The sequence below is a fragment of the Pogona vitticeps genome, chromosome 3 (assembly GCF_051106095.1).
Source record: "Pogona vitticeps strain Pit_001003342236 chromosome 3, PviZW2.1, whole genome shotgun sequence".
In the NCBI taxonomy this organism is placed as follows: Eukaryota; Metazoa; Chordata; class Lepidosauria; order Squamata; family Agamidae; genus Pogona; species Pogona vitticeps.
Window position 1 is genome coordinate 210978960 of NC_135785.1, and position 11313 is coordinate 210990272.

The 11313-nt window shown below is 39.4% G+C and overlaps 1 long non-coding RNA gene across 1 annotated transcript in view; it reads left to right on the forward strand.

Annotated features, from left to right (window-relative positions):
- The first annotated feature begins 857 nt into the window (after window positions 1–857).
- Window positions 858–11313, forward strand: part of LOC110074824 (uncharacterized) — a 29978-nt gene continuing 19522 nt past the window's right edge. The window contains exons 1-2 of the long non-coding RNA XR_002299850.3: window positions 858–1236; window positions 10521–10630. This is a non-coding gene — a long non-coding RNA (uncharacterized LOC110074824). The remainder of the gene's footprint in view (window positions 1237–10520; window positions 10631–11313) is intronic.

Consider the following 11313-nt stretch of genomic DNA (forward strand, 5'->3'; position numbering starts at 1 on the left):
TATTATGGTTTCAGAAGCCTGGCCAAGTTAGTCTCCTGTAGTAAACAGAACAAAGAGATCCACCCTAATAGATATATTATAGCCAGAAGGCGAGAATGGGTGATACCTTTATGAGACCACTAAAAAATCGCAAACATAAGTTAGTTTACAACTGTACACATCAGGCTGGGCACCACAGAAGTGGAAGTATTGCAGAAGAAATATAAGAGTTCCAAAAATCATGGCCAAGCTCCTTTGTTTGAACTAAGTTTCAAAATGCAGACTCAAGTCAGGAATACAGGTCTCAGATTTCACCTCTGGTTGTGTGAATTAGAGTGTCTGCCCCAGTCATCTTAGACAAAATATTGGAGATCATTCCATGTTCTCTCCCCTCCGCCCATGGCCCTACATTGAAACATGTGACTCTTGGGAACAGAGGCACGCAGAAACATGGTAAATCCTATGTCAGGAATGCTGGGATAAATTTTAGTCTACACACCAGGTAAGTCAACTATAACTGAATTAAAACTATTATCTAGTAGCTGGAGCAAAATGTTGCCTCAGTTCACAATCCTGCTTAGATGATGTTCATTATCTATGCTTGGCTGTAAATGGTGCTCTGTTCCATTCTTCAAGGACTCTTCCACTTGTATTAAAACAAAAACCACACACACACACACACACACGCGCGCGCGCGCGCGCGCTAAAGCAGCTTTTGAGAAAGAAATGGGGAGGAATTTTTAAAAAGCCACGTGGTCCTTGCACACAGTCTGTAGATGAGGGTGGATAATGCATTTATTAGACAATTAAAAAACATAAGCTAGCTTTCAATGCTGCACAAATTTTCATTTGGCCTGCACCACAGGGGTTGGGTGTGGTGCAGAAGTTTTATTATAGCCTAGCCCTTTTGGACTAGAACCAGCCATGACGTACTTCTTATTGGAAGATATTTATATCTGTATTGATCATTGCACAGTAATATAAAGTAAATGTTTACACAGCCTGTGATCTGGGTCCTCATTTCTGTGCCTTCTGTTATTGATTCCTAGCAGCAGTTGAGCACTTCCATGCCTTTTCCTCAGTCCAGTGAAAGAGAAACATAGAACGACCATAAAAATCTGAGGGATTACACCAGGAAATGTATGTTAATAAAAAGGAAAGACGGGACCAGTGGAATAGTTCCAGGGGAGTCTTGTGACCATGAGATGCAGCAGCAGCCTTCACGTTAAGTTTGTTTCATTTCCACTATTTATTTAGGTAAATTACATTTTTATTAACTTTTTGTAACAAACTACTTCTAATTATTTTTAATTTAAAATGTTTCTCTCCTAATTTTTAGTCTTTATTTAATTTTTAAATTACAAATGTGTGTTTGTGGGGGGGATACGATACTAAAACGCTTAGGAACTACTGGTCTAAAATATCTCTTATGCACCCTGAGGTAAACAAAGCAGGTAAAATCATTTTCTGTATCATATTAACTGCTGACAATAAACCAAAACAATTCTTTTTTTAACAAGGGGCTGACCTGTGGTCCTTCAGTTGTAGCTAACCAACAATCCTCATCACCTTTGGCCATGCTAGTCGAGATGGATGGGAACAGTAGACCAAAAACTGCCTAAAGGATCAAGGTTCCTCACCTCTGTTCCAAAAAGTGTAAACTTAATTGTGCCTTCCTTATAAATAAGCTTCATTCTCAGCTGAGCATCTCTTCGCTGTTGCTTGAATCCAATGTAAAAAAAATTATATGGACTATGGAAAGTTGGTCACCCTGGCTTAGCAGATTTTCTGCTGAGAAAACCTGGAAATCATGTCTTGTTCAATACAGCTGCAGTTTTATTCTGGTGTCTTTGGTATGTCTTCTTTAAGGCTCTGTTGTAATGTTTACACCATAGGTTCCAAAGTCTAATACAATCAGGGATTTAATAACTGGAACATATGAACAAAAGTATAATCCTGTCTAGTGGCATTAAGCATTAATTGTCGATAAAAGCAGTTACTGAGAGATGGTCATATCCATCTCTCAGTAAATGTGAATCTACACCTCTGGAATCAATAATGTCAATTCAATTTTGTGCAGTATTTCTGACTGAAGATTTGGGGCTATAATTTGTAAATGATTTGGAAGATTCCCTTTGGCAACATATTGATTTAACAGTAAATGTGTTTACTGTATAACCAGTGTATTGTCCTTGGTGAAACTTGAGCATAATCAATTCATATTCCTAACCATTTTTAATTATACTTATGTGCTGTTGAATGGTTGAACTTAGGGCGAATTTCCCAGGGTTTTCTAGATATGAAGTGTTCAGAAGTGGTTTGCCTTCTGATGCTATTCTGAGACCATGCAGCTTATTGAAATTTGCACCACTGGCTATAGGTGCTCCATGAGAGCTAGACTCTTGATCTAGCAGATGTCCAGGCTAGGTATAGAGCTCATTTATGCTTGGAAGTGATGCTTTTTTGATCTTCAGGTCTACAAGGCAAGATTTCAGTACCACCTGGAATGTGACCTATTTCCTACTTCTCTGCATATTGTTTACCCATTACTTGGAGAAAGTCTGGATGTTGCTAGGTATATTTTGTGGATAGCTGTGATTTCCACATCAAAATAAAAACCGCTAATATAAAAAAGAAGGAACATCCATTTCTAAACAGTTTGATGTCATGCCTAATACCTAATCTTTACTAATTTCATGTGAAAATTGATGTATGTAGTGTACATGTAAAGCATCTTGATAGACAATATACATTCTTATTCAGTACAAGAGCTTTCACGTTGAAAGCATTCTAATTATGGAATCTCATTGCTAACATTACACCGTAGATGTTAAGCAAGCTTTCAAATCTATGCCTGAAAAGCTTTGGGACACATTCCATAGTGATATGTTACACAATGCCAAAAATATATATGTTAAATCATTGGCACTATTATTTCCAATTGGAACAGATCAAGATGACAGTGTGTATGACTGGTAACATTGATGTGCACAATAGATCATAATAAAAAGACAAGAGATCATTATTTTTTGTCAGGAAATTATGGGCCTACCTTTGTTTATTGTCAAAAGAATAATGGTCAGTGTGTGTGTGTGCTTAAGAACAGAAAGGACTGGTACATCCACTGAAACTGTAAAGCAAGGAGAGACGAGAGTCCCAGGATGTAAAATGGGTATCACTTCATTATTTAAATATGCGAGGCCAACGCATTTCGGTTAATGTATTTTTAGCCTTCTTCAGGGGCATTGATATGGCATTATATTGAATCCGTTTCTGAGGCTTTTTAAAGGGACAGTTTCCACTCCTTTTCGGGTTAAAGAACAGACAACAAGAGCTGTATGCCATGTATACAGTGCAGTCTTCCAAATCAGTGTAATTGGGCAAGGGTATAGATTGCTTTTGGAAGTACAATAGGTGTTATCAGTGAAGAACAATAGGTACAAATACCCAATCTTGTTCTTTTCTGACCACAGATACATTTTTTGTTACTTAGTGCAAAGAAATCAAAATATGAAGACCTACTTGTAGAAATCTCAATTTTAACATATTTAGAGCAGATCCACATATTACATAGATTTAAGAGACATAGTAGAAATAGTAGAACTTTGTGCTATCCCATATTGCATGCTTTCTCCTACTATAGGGAAACGGCAGCCATGGTCCTTCTGCAGTTTAGTCCTTCGAGCAGGAACATCTATATGCTACTTTGGAGTGAGATATCTGGGGAGTGGAAATATGAGTTGTTATGATACACATTAGTAGGTGGCCTGTCCTCACTTATTTTTACAATGGCAGGAAAACAGCCCTTCTGTGCCTGCCAAGAAGAGAAGCGGCAGTGAACTGTTGATAATGTACTCTGTTGTTGTCTGCTGGGAAAAGAAAGGGATGGATCAAGAAGAGATGGAAGGCAAGGTAGCATGGACCATTGATGGAAAAGCCTCCTTCAGGCAGAGAAAGCAGAGATAGGGAAGATCTATATCAGGTCACCAAATGACCCTTCAGCTGGCCCTAGCCCTATCCATTATTATATCAAAGGACATCCCATAAATGTTGCTGCAATTTGTGGCATGTGTACTGAAGATCATAGACTGCTGTTATTTCACATAACAACACTGGAAATATCTAACATTAATTTCCATTAGTCTCTAGACCCATTGAATTCAGTGAGATAAACTGATTGCAACTAAAGTGTCTCATTAGTTTCCAAGTGTCAGTTCTAGTTAGTACTAATGGTGGCCTGTTCCTTTAAAGCACGTGAGACTGTTCTTTTAAAGCAGGTGAGGAAGTGCCCCACCTCAGGCTTCCCCAGTTCACCCCCAGCCCAGCCTCCTTCTGCTTGCCTCCTTACCATTGTCCCCCAGCTGTGTCCAACTCCTGTTCAATTCCCATCACACTCTGTGTGCATGTGGGGATGGGCGGGTGAATAAATGAACTGCCCAGCACTGAAATCTGACACCAGTAGAAGCAATAGCAAATAGGACCATTTCTCATTTGGGGTAAGTTGTCTTTTCTGGCCCCTCAGCTGAGTTGTGGAGTGACTGACTGGGATAAGGATGAGGCTGTCTGGTAACCTTTTTCTGTGGATATATCTCTAAATGATTTCTTCCCTGACTACCTGTGCGTGTGCATGTATGTGTTTTGCAGTACATACTGCAGACAGATAGGTGTATGACTACCCACTTTTCCCCATGGTTGTGTCTGTCACACCTGGATCTACCCTTCCATTGGCTGCTATGCCTTCCTTCCCACCATTCCAAGTGGACACCAGGTCTTGTTTGGCCCAGAGTCTTAAATGTAGAGCTAAACTGGGTGCTATGGTTGCAACATTTTTTTTTAAAAAAAGAATGCATGAGGGAGCTACAAGACCATTTCGCTACAAGCCTGCTAACTACAGCTTCGGGTTCCAGCCACACCAATACCAGCTTTGTAGAACAGCTGCGTACATATATATGGAGATTCCTAGAGTGCCCTCTGTCTCACCCCAAGCGGCGACAGGGTGAGTTGGGGAAGCTATATTTGCCTTTGTTTTCATGATCTAAGGAAGGCATACAATAAAAGAGAGGGAGAGTGGAAAGATTTTAGCTCACCCTCACATCACTGTAGTGGGATTAAAGTGCACAACTGCTGAGATTTTAGAACATATGGCCTGCATGGATTATCCTGGTAATCCAGCCTGAATGGAAACTAATACACAAAGTAAATCCAGAGAAGTAATCAGAAAATGAACAATAGGCTGTACACATCATCTGTATGAGTTGCCTCTTGGCAGAAGTGACTTGCATTTCAGCAACCATATGCCCTCTCATAAACTGTCTCTATATGCCTAAGGAAGAGCTGTAGTTGAGTAGTAGCGGATATGTTCTGCTTACAGCAGGCCATGGCTTCACTTCATGGCACCTCTAGGTCAAGAGTCCTCTTAGAAGATCCTCTTGCAGTCAGTGCATACTACAAAAATACTGAAGTGGACAGACAGTGGTATGATTTGGTATGAGGCACCTTTGCATCTCCTGTGGGTATTGCTTGGGACAGCCATTTATATGCTTTACCAACAGTGCAGCAGACAAGAACTTCCTTCACTATGGTTACATTTGGCAAGCAGCATACAGCCACCTAGCAATTTGAGTTCCACCTTTCTCTTCGGCATGGTGCATATTGGTTTGTGCTGACCTCTGGGACTATTCAAAGCATTAGTGTCTGCAGAGGAACACAAGAGGTTGCTTGTTCCCTCAAATCCTAAATGTGTCTATTATTTAATGTACAAAGCCGGAGGTACGGTGTTGTACTGATGTACACTATGTATATAAATTAAATTGTTGTGCTACTACTGTAGACTTTTTTTGCCCCAAAGGCATGTAGGATCTTATGCAAGCTGAGCTGGACTTACTGATTCTTTAGTCTTAAACAAGCTACTAATATTGACAACCAGTTTAGTCATCCTGAAGCAGAGCTTAGGGAACATATACTGTATATACCTCCTAGAATGCCCTAACAAGCATGGCCACTAGGAAGCTCTGAAAGAGGCAAAATTAAGAACTTTTCCAAGCTAATTGCCGCCCAGAAGCCACTGGCAATGGTGCGGCCAAAAAATATTGTAAATAAATAAATAAATAAATAAATAAATAAATAAATAAATAAATAAATAAATAAATAAATAAATAAATAATATCTGAAAATACCTCAGTACAAGTACAGTAATTTATTATATGCCCAACCAGTTTTCTTGAGCCAGTATGCTGTTGTGGCTAGAGTGATGGGCTAGGATCCAGGAAAACTGGATTCAAATACCTGTTTGGCCATGGAAACTCACTGGGAGGTAGCAGTAGTAAAACCACTTGTTAAATATCCCACATGGCTTGAAAACCCTACTTGTGTAACCATGGCATGACTTGATGGCACTTGACACACAGCCATTGCTCTACATGTCACATGCACCTGTTCTTACCAGGCAATTTTGATTCAGATTCTGTATTCTTTGATTCATGGAGATCCGTTTTAAAAAGGAGCCATGTGAGCTATATATAGAAACAAAATTCTGGGTGGTGTGATACCTTTACTGAGTCAGTGAGACATTACAACAAGAGAAGTTTTCAAATTCTCCAGAGCTCTTAATTGGGCATAGATGGTGCATTTGGTGACAGAGGAATTTGGCCCTTTGTTCTTCAAATCACTAGCAGGGCTAGTCTGCAGGTTGCAGATTCAGGTAAAACTAAAGTGTACACTCTTTCCTCTCTCTGTAGACAAAAAACCTGGCTGATCTCTCATAGATTTGTCTTGTGTACTCATGTGTACCTTAGCCCACCATCCAGCTCCGTTCATGATACAGTGACAATGCCTGGCTGCCACTAAAAGCTGTGGGATACAGAAGGGTCTCCATCTTGCAATTGCATCATATTTAGTAAGTGCACAGATGACTAATGGATGTTTAATCCTAGATCTGCCCCTTCCTGTGGAGTCCAAGTACTGTACTGCTGTTCTGAATCATCACACATTACAGACATAGATGCTCCTTCCATAACTTCCCTAACTTGCCGCCTCAATCTCTCACAGTTCTCAAGCATCAGTGTTCTGACAGACATACCATAGAGTAACTTAGAATTCTGTTTTAAATATTTGAACAGAATTAGCATCAATTGCATGCCAGTAATAGATTCTACATGTTTGGACTGCATTAGTTTTTTCCCCACCCCACAGGGCTGTTGTACCATCATAATTATTCACAGAGTGTTGTGTTCCTTTGTTGTTTTATTTGCTTTGTAATTGGCTTGTGTGTTTACTCTTTCATAAGCTGCTTTGGGAAAACTGACTGACCATTGAGAAGTGTGGCATAGACATTTTAGAAGCAGATAAGTAAAACAAATATTTAAACTCTGTATGAACAAATGAACTCATTGCCATGCTTCCTGTGGGACGTTTAACCAGCAGTGTTTTCCAAATGGAAACATGAAATAATCTGTCACCTTAGTCATTTGAGTTCTCTCTCTCCCTATAGGAGCAGTAGCAGTGCTTAGAAGTGAAAGTAGGAACTAGGCGCTTGCAGTATCCAATACCAGCCGGAGTGTTTATGTGCAATAGAAAATGCCAAATGGTGTGGCAGTAATGTGCCTAATGCTGTTAGCTTTAGCAAGCCATTGAAGCTGCAGTGTTATCTGCTGGCATGTTTTCGGCCGAGCCAACTATCACTATCTGCCTGAATGCTTACCAAATGATGCCCATGGGCACTGATGGAGACAAGCAATTAAGATTGACAGATGGTCCAGAGAGGAGCAGCTTGACAGATAATTCTCCTGCCAGCAGACTTCATGGCTCATCTCTCATTTTTGATGCACATGAAATGTTTCAGATAGGCTGGGAGGCAACTTTTATAGACGGATCCGAATATGTATTGAATAGGCCCTGCTGATTTCAAGAACTAGAATGAAAATAATGGAAGTTATAAATATTGAACATTATACTCCAGTGGCCCTCTGCATTTTAAAGTTGGTTTTCTATACATATTGGTTTCTTAATACAGGGTAATTAGTTTGGTGTGTCTGTATGACCACGTATTTTATGAGATTCAATTTTGCTATTGCTGGAGGGAGGCAAGGAAGCCTTAAGCCAAATTGTATTTCATACCAGAGAAATCTGTCAAAAAGCAAATTCAAAGGAGAAGACTGTGTAACTGGGATTCTGTCTGGAGTGTGAACAGCAGCTTACATTGCATGTTTAATTCAGGAGTCACCCATAACAAACAGGATCACATTGCTGGAAAGTGAACACTGTAAGAACCAGGAAAGACACACACACACACACACACACACACACACACTGTTTCTTTTGGCCCTCAATGACAAGTTCCCCTCTGCCTCACTGCAGGAGTTGGCAAATAGGGTTGCTCATTCTCAAGCATCATCAGTTCTGCCATCCTTTAAAAATCCATGTCAAACTAGTTCATTTTCCTAGTAAAATCTGAACTATCTCTCTTCTAAGTAATCCCCAGATTGGGGGCAGGGGGGGAGGAAAAGGAAGGAGAAAAGCAGCTAATACAACGAAGAAACAGGAAGGATTCAATGACACAGAAAGATTAGGTCCAGCACATTTAGAAAGTGACATTTTTTTCTTGGACATTTAGAGACACAAAACATTTGAGTAGGTCGGTTCCAGTAATGTTGCAGAGAATGCCAGTGTGGTGTAGTGCATGGAGTGCTGAACTAGGACTCAGGAGACCTCTGTTCAAATCCCCACATAGGGAAATCACAGGAGGCTGACAATAGTAAGCCACTCCTTGAACATCTCATGTGTCTTAAAAAAACCTATTAGGGTTGGAAATGACTTGATGACACACAGCAACGCAACGTTGCAAAAGATACTCGTTCGGTTAGTTGGCCATTCATTTCACCAAGTCTAATCCTTAGAAATTTTTGATAGAGTTCACATACAAGGAAGCAACAATTTTGCTCATAAACCAGTTTCTGCCTCTGTGTTTCTCTTTCTTCTACTGCAGTCCACTGTACTCAGCTGCAAAAGGAATGTGTTCACAATGTGCATGTTGCAAAATCCAAGGCCATCATTTAGGAGGGGGTAAATGTTCTATGCTTTCCCAGTACAGCAAAGGGTAAAGTGGAGAATCACTGTCCTTGAGTTAAATGTGTTGCAGAATTTTTGTTAAATCCTTGTTCTATGCAGTAGAAGCACAGAGATTCACAGAGGAGAATAGCTACAACGTTCCAAGATAGCCAATTCCTTTCTCATTAACTGGCAATTACATTCTGAGACATCTGTAGGAGCAAGAATAAAAGTGTTTCATTACTTTTATTTGTGAACAGATCACCATCAAATTAAAAAAGCAGACATTGCTTCCAACAGACAAAAGAGAGAGAAAGGAATGCTCAGCTGAGAGGTGGGTTCTCTTTGCAGTCAGAGGTGGGAAGGAATGATTGGTTAGTGCTGGATAGATTGACAGTCATCACAACCTAGAAAAATCCCTCCCACTCACTCAAACTGCACAGTTGTAAAAACTCCAACAAAAAGTTCACAATGATCAGGACAGGAATTAGTGTTACTCCACTATCACAAACATACTGCATTATACAGTATATTTGTGATAGTGCATCTTTAGTGCTAAAATCTGTTAGTGTTCAAGAGCTGTGATTCAGACAGATTTCGGCAACTGGATGATCATACCTGCAAATGAATCCTGTGTTTACCTTCCAATGACCAATCACAAAACAAGAAAAAAGATAATTTATAAACTGTGTGATGTATGTGAAGAAGGGAAGAGATGAACTAAGTACAAGGGGATCATCTGAAATTTTAGAAGAGGTAGCATGTTGGTCTGTGCAAGCATATTGGGCAAAATCCAAAGGGGGGGGGGAAATAATAAAACATAAAAAAATCAAAAATTTGTGGCACGTTATAGACGGTTACATTTTAATGTGAGCTTTCATGGACAAGTACACTTCTTCAGATATATGAGGTAAAATAAAGAGTTCACATAGTAAAACATTGGTGCCCGGCTTTAAAATGCAATGGTGTGTAGTTGCATTTCACATGTGCAATAATTTATTACCTATGCTTGGTGTTCAGATCTTTTGAAGTCTGGTTTTGTATACCTTTCCATAAGAAACAGATAACAGAAAACAAGAGAAAAAAAGTGAGGATGAGAAGGGGGTTGTGGTCATCAGTAACATGCTTAAAAGAGACAGCAGAGGAACAATGTGTGTTAATATAAAGAATATTAACAGTATTTGCATTTGAGCCTTGTACTGGAAGAAGAGTCTGGTAGTTGTAAAAGAAAATAAAAGTAGATGATAGTATAATTATTACATTTGGTAATGACTTAAGAAACCCTGACCTATCCATTTATCTGGTTGACCATCATATGCATAAATTTTGTCTCAGTGCTTTCCCTCTCTACCAGAGAGAAACAAACCAGGAAGAGCACACCTGAGCAGATGTTCTTGAGTTCCCCTAGGATATGGATGTCTCTGCTGCTTCTTGGAAAACTAGCTTAGATTTTGAAGAAATATTTCCATTATTGAAAGTGTTCCTTCCATTCTCAGAAGATCCTCCAATTCTGCAGAAGTTTGCATAGGAAGAAGCATGAAGAAGAGATAATGTTCACCAAATCCCCCCTGCAGAATTCAGCACAACCTCCCATCCTATTTCAAAGGTTTGCAACCATATATAGCAGAATTTTAGTTGTTGCGGGAGAAGTTCTTAACTTTAGTTTCCTTAACTTCATATGTTTGAGTATTTGGATGTTGTAAGCTACTTTATCATGCTTTTAAACAGAAGTAATGAAACAGCTAAACATAGAAAGGTATAATGCTTTTCAGACCTAGCTTTTTATGCCTAGCTGTAACAAATATATACACATATCTGAAACAAATGCAAAAATATACACACGGTTTCCCATTGAAATGCATTGAAAATCGGATAATCCGTTCCAATAGGAACGAATTGCCATCCTCAAGCGAAAATCGCCATAGGAAACATCGCTAAGCGAAACGCGGTTCCCCAATTGAAATGCATTGAAACCTATTCAATGCATCTCAATGGGAGGGGGGGAATACAGTACAACAATAAATTAAAAAAGAGTCAGAACATAGTCAAATTTGGTTAACAAAGGGTTTATTAAGTGCACTTTATGATTTCAAACATTTTAAACAGTACAGTGGGGTCTTGACTTGAGAACTTAATCCGTATTGGAAGACATTTCTCAAGTCAAAAAGTCTGTAAGTCAAGTCTCCATTGACCTACAGTGCATTGAAAACCAATTAATCCCGTAACAGGCCGTTTTTGTTCCATTTTGGTTTTTTTCTGGTCTGTAAGTCAAATCTCAGTCTGCAAGGC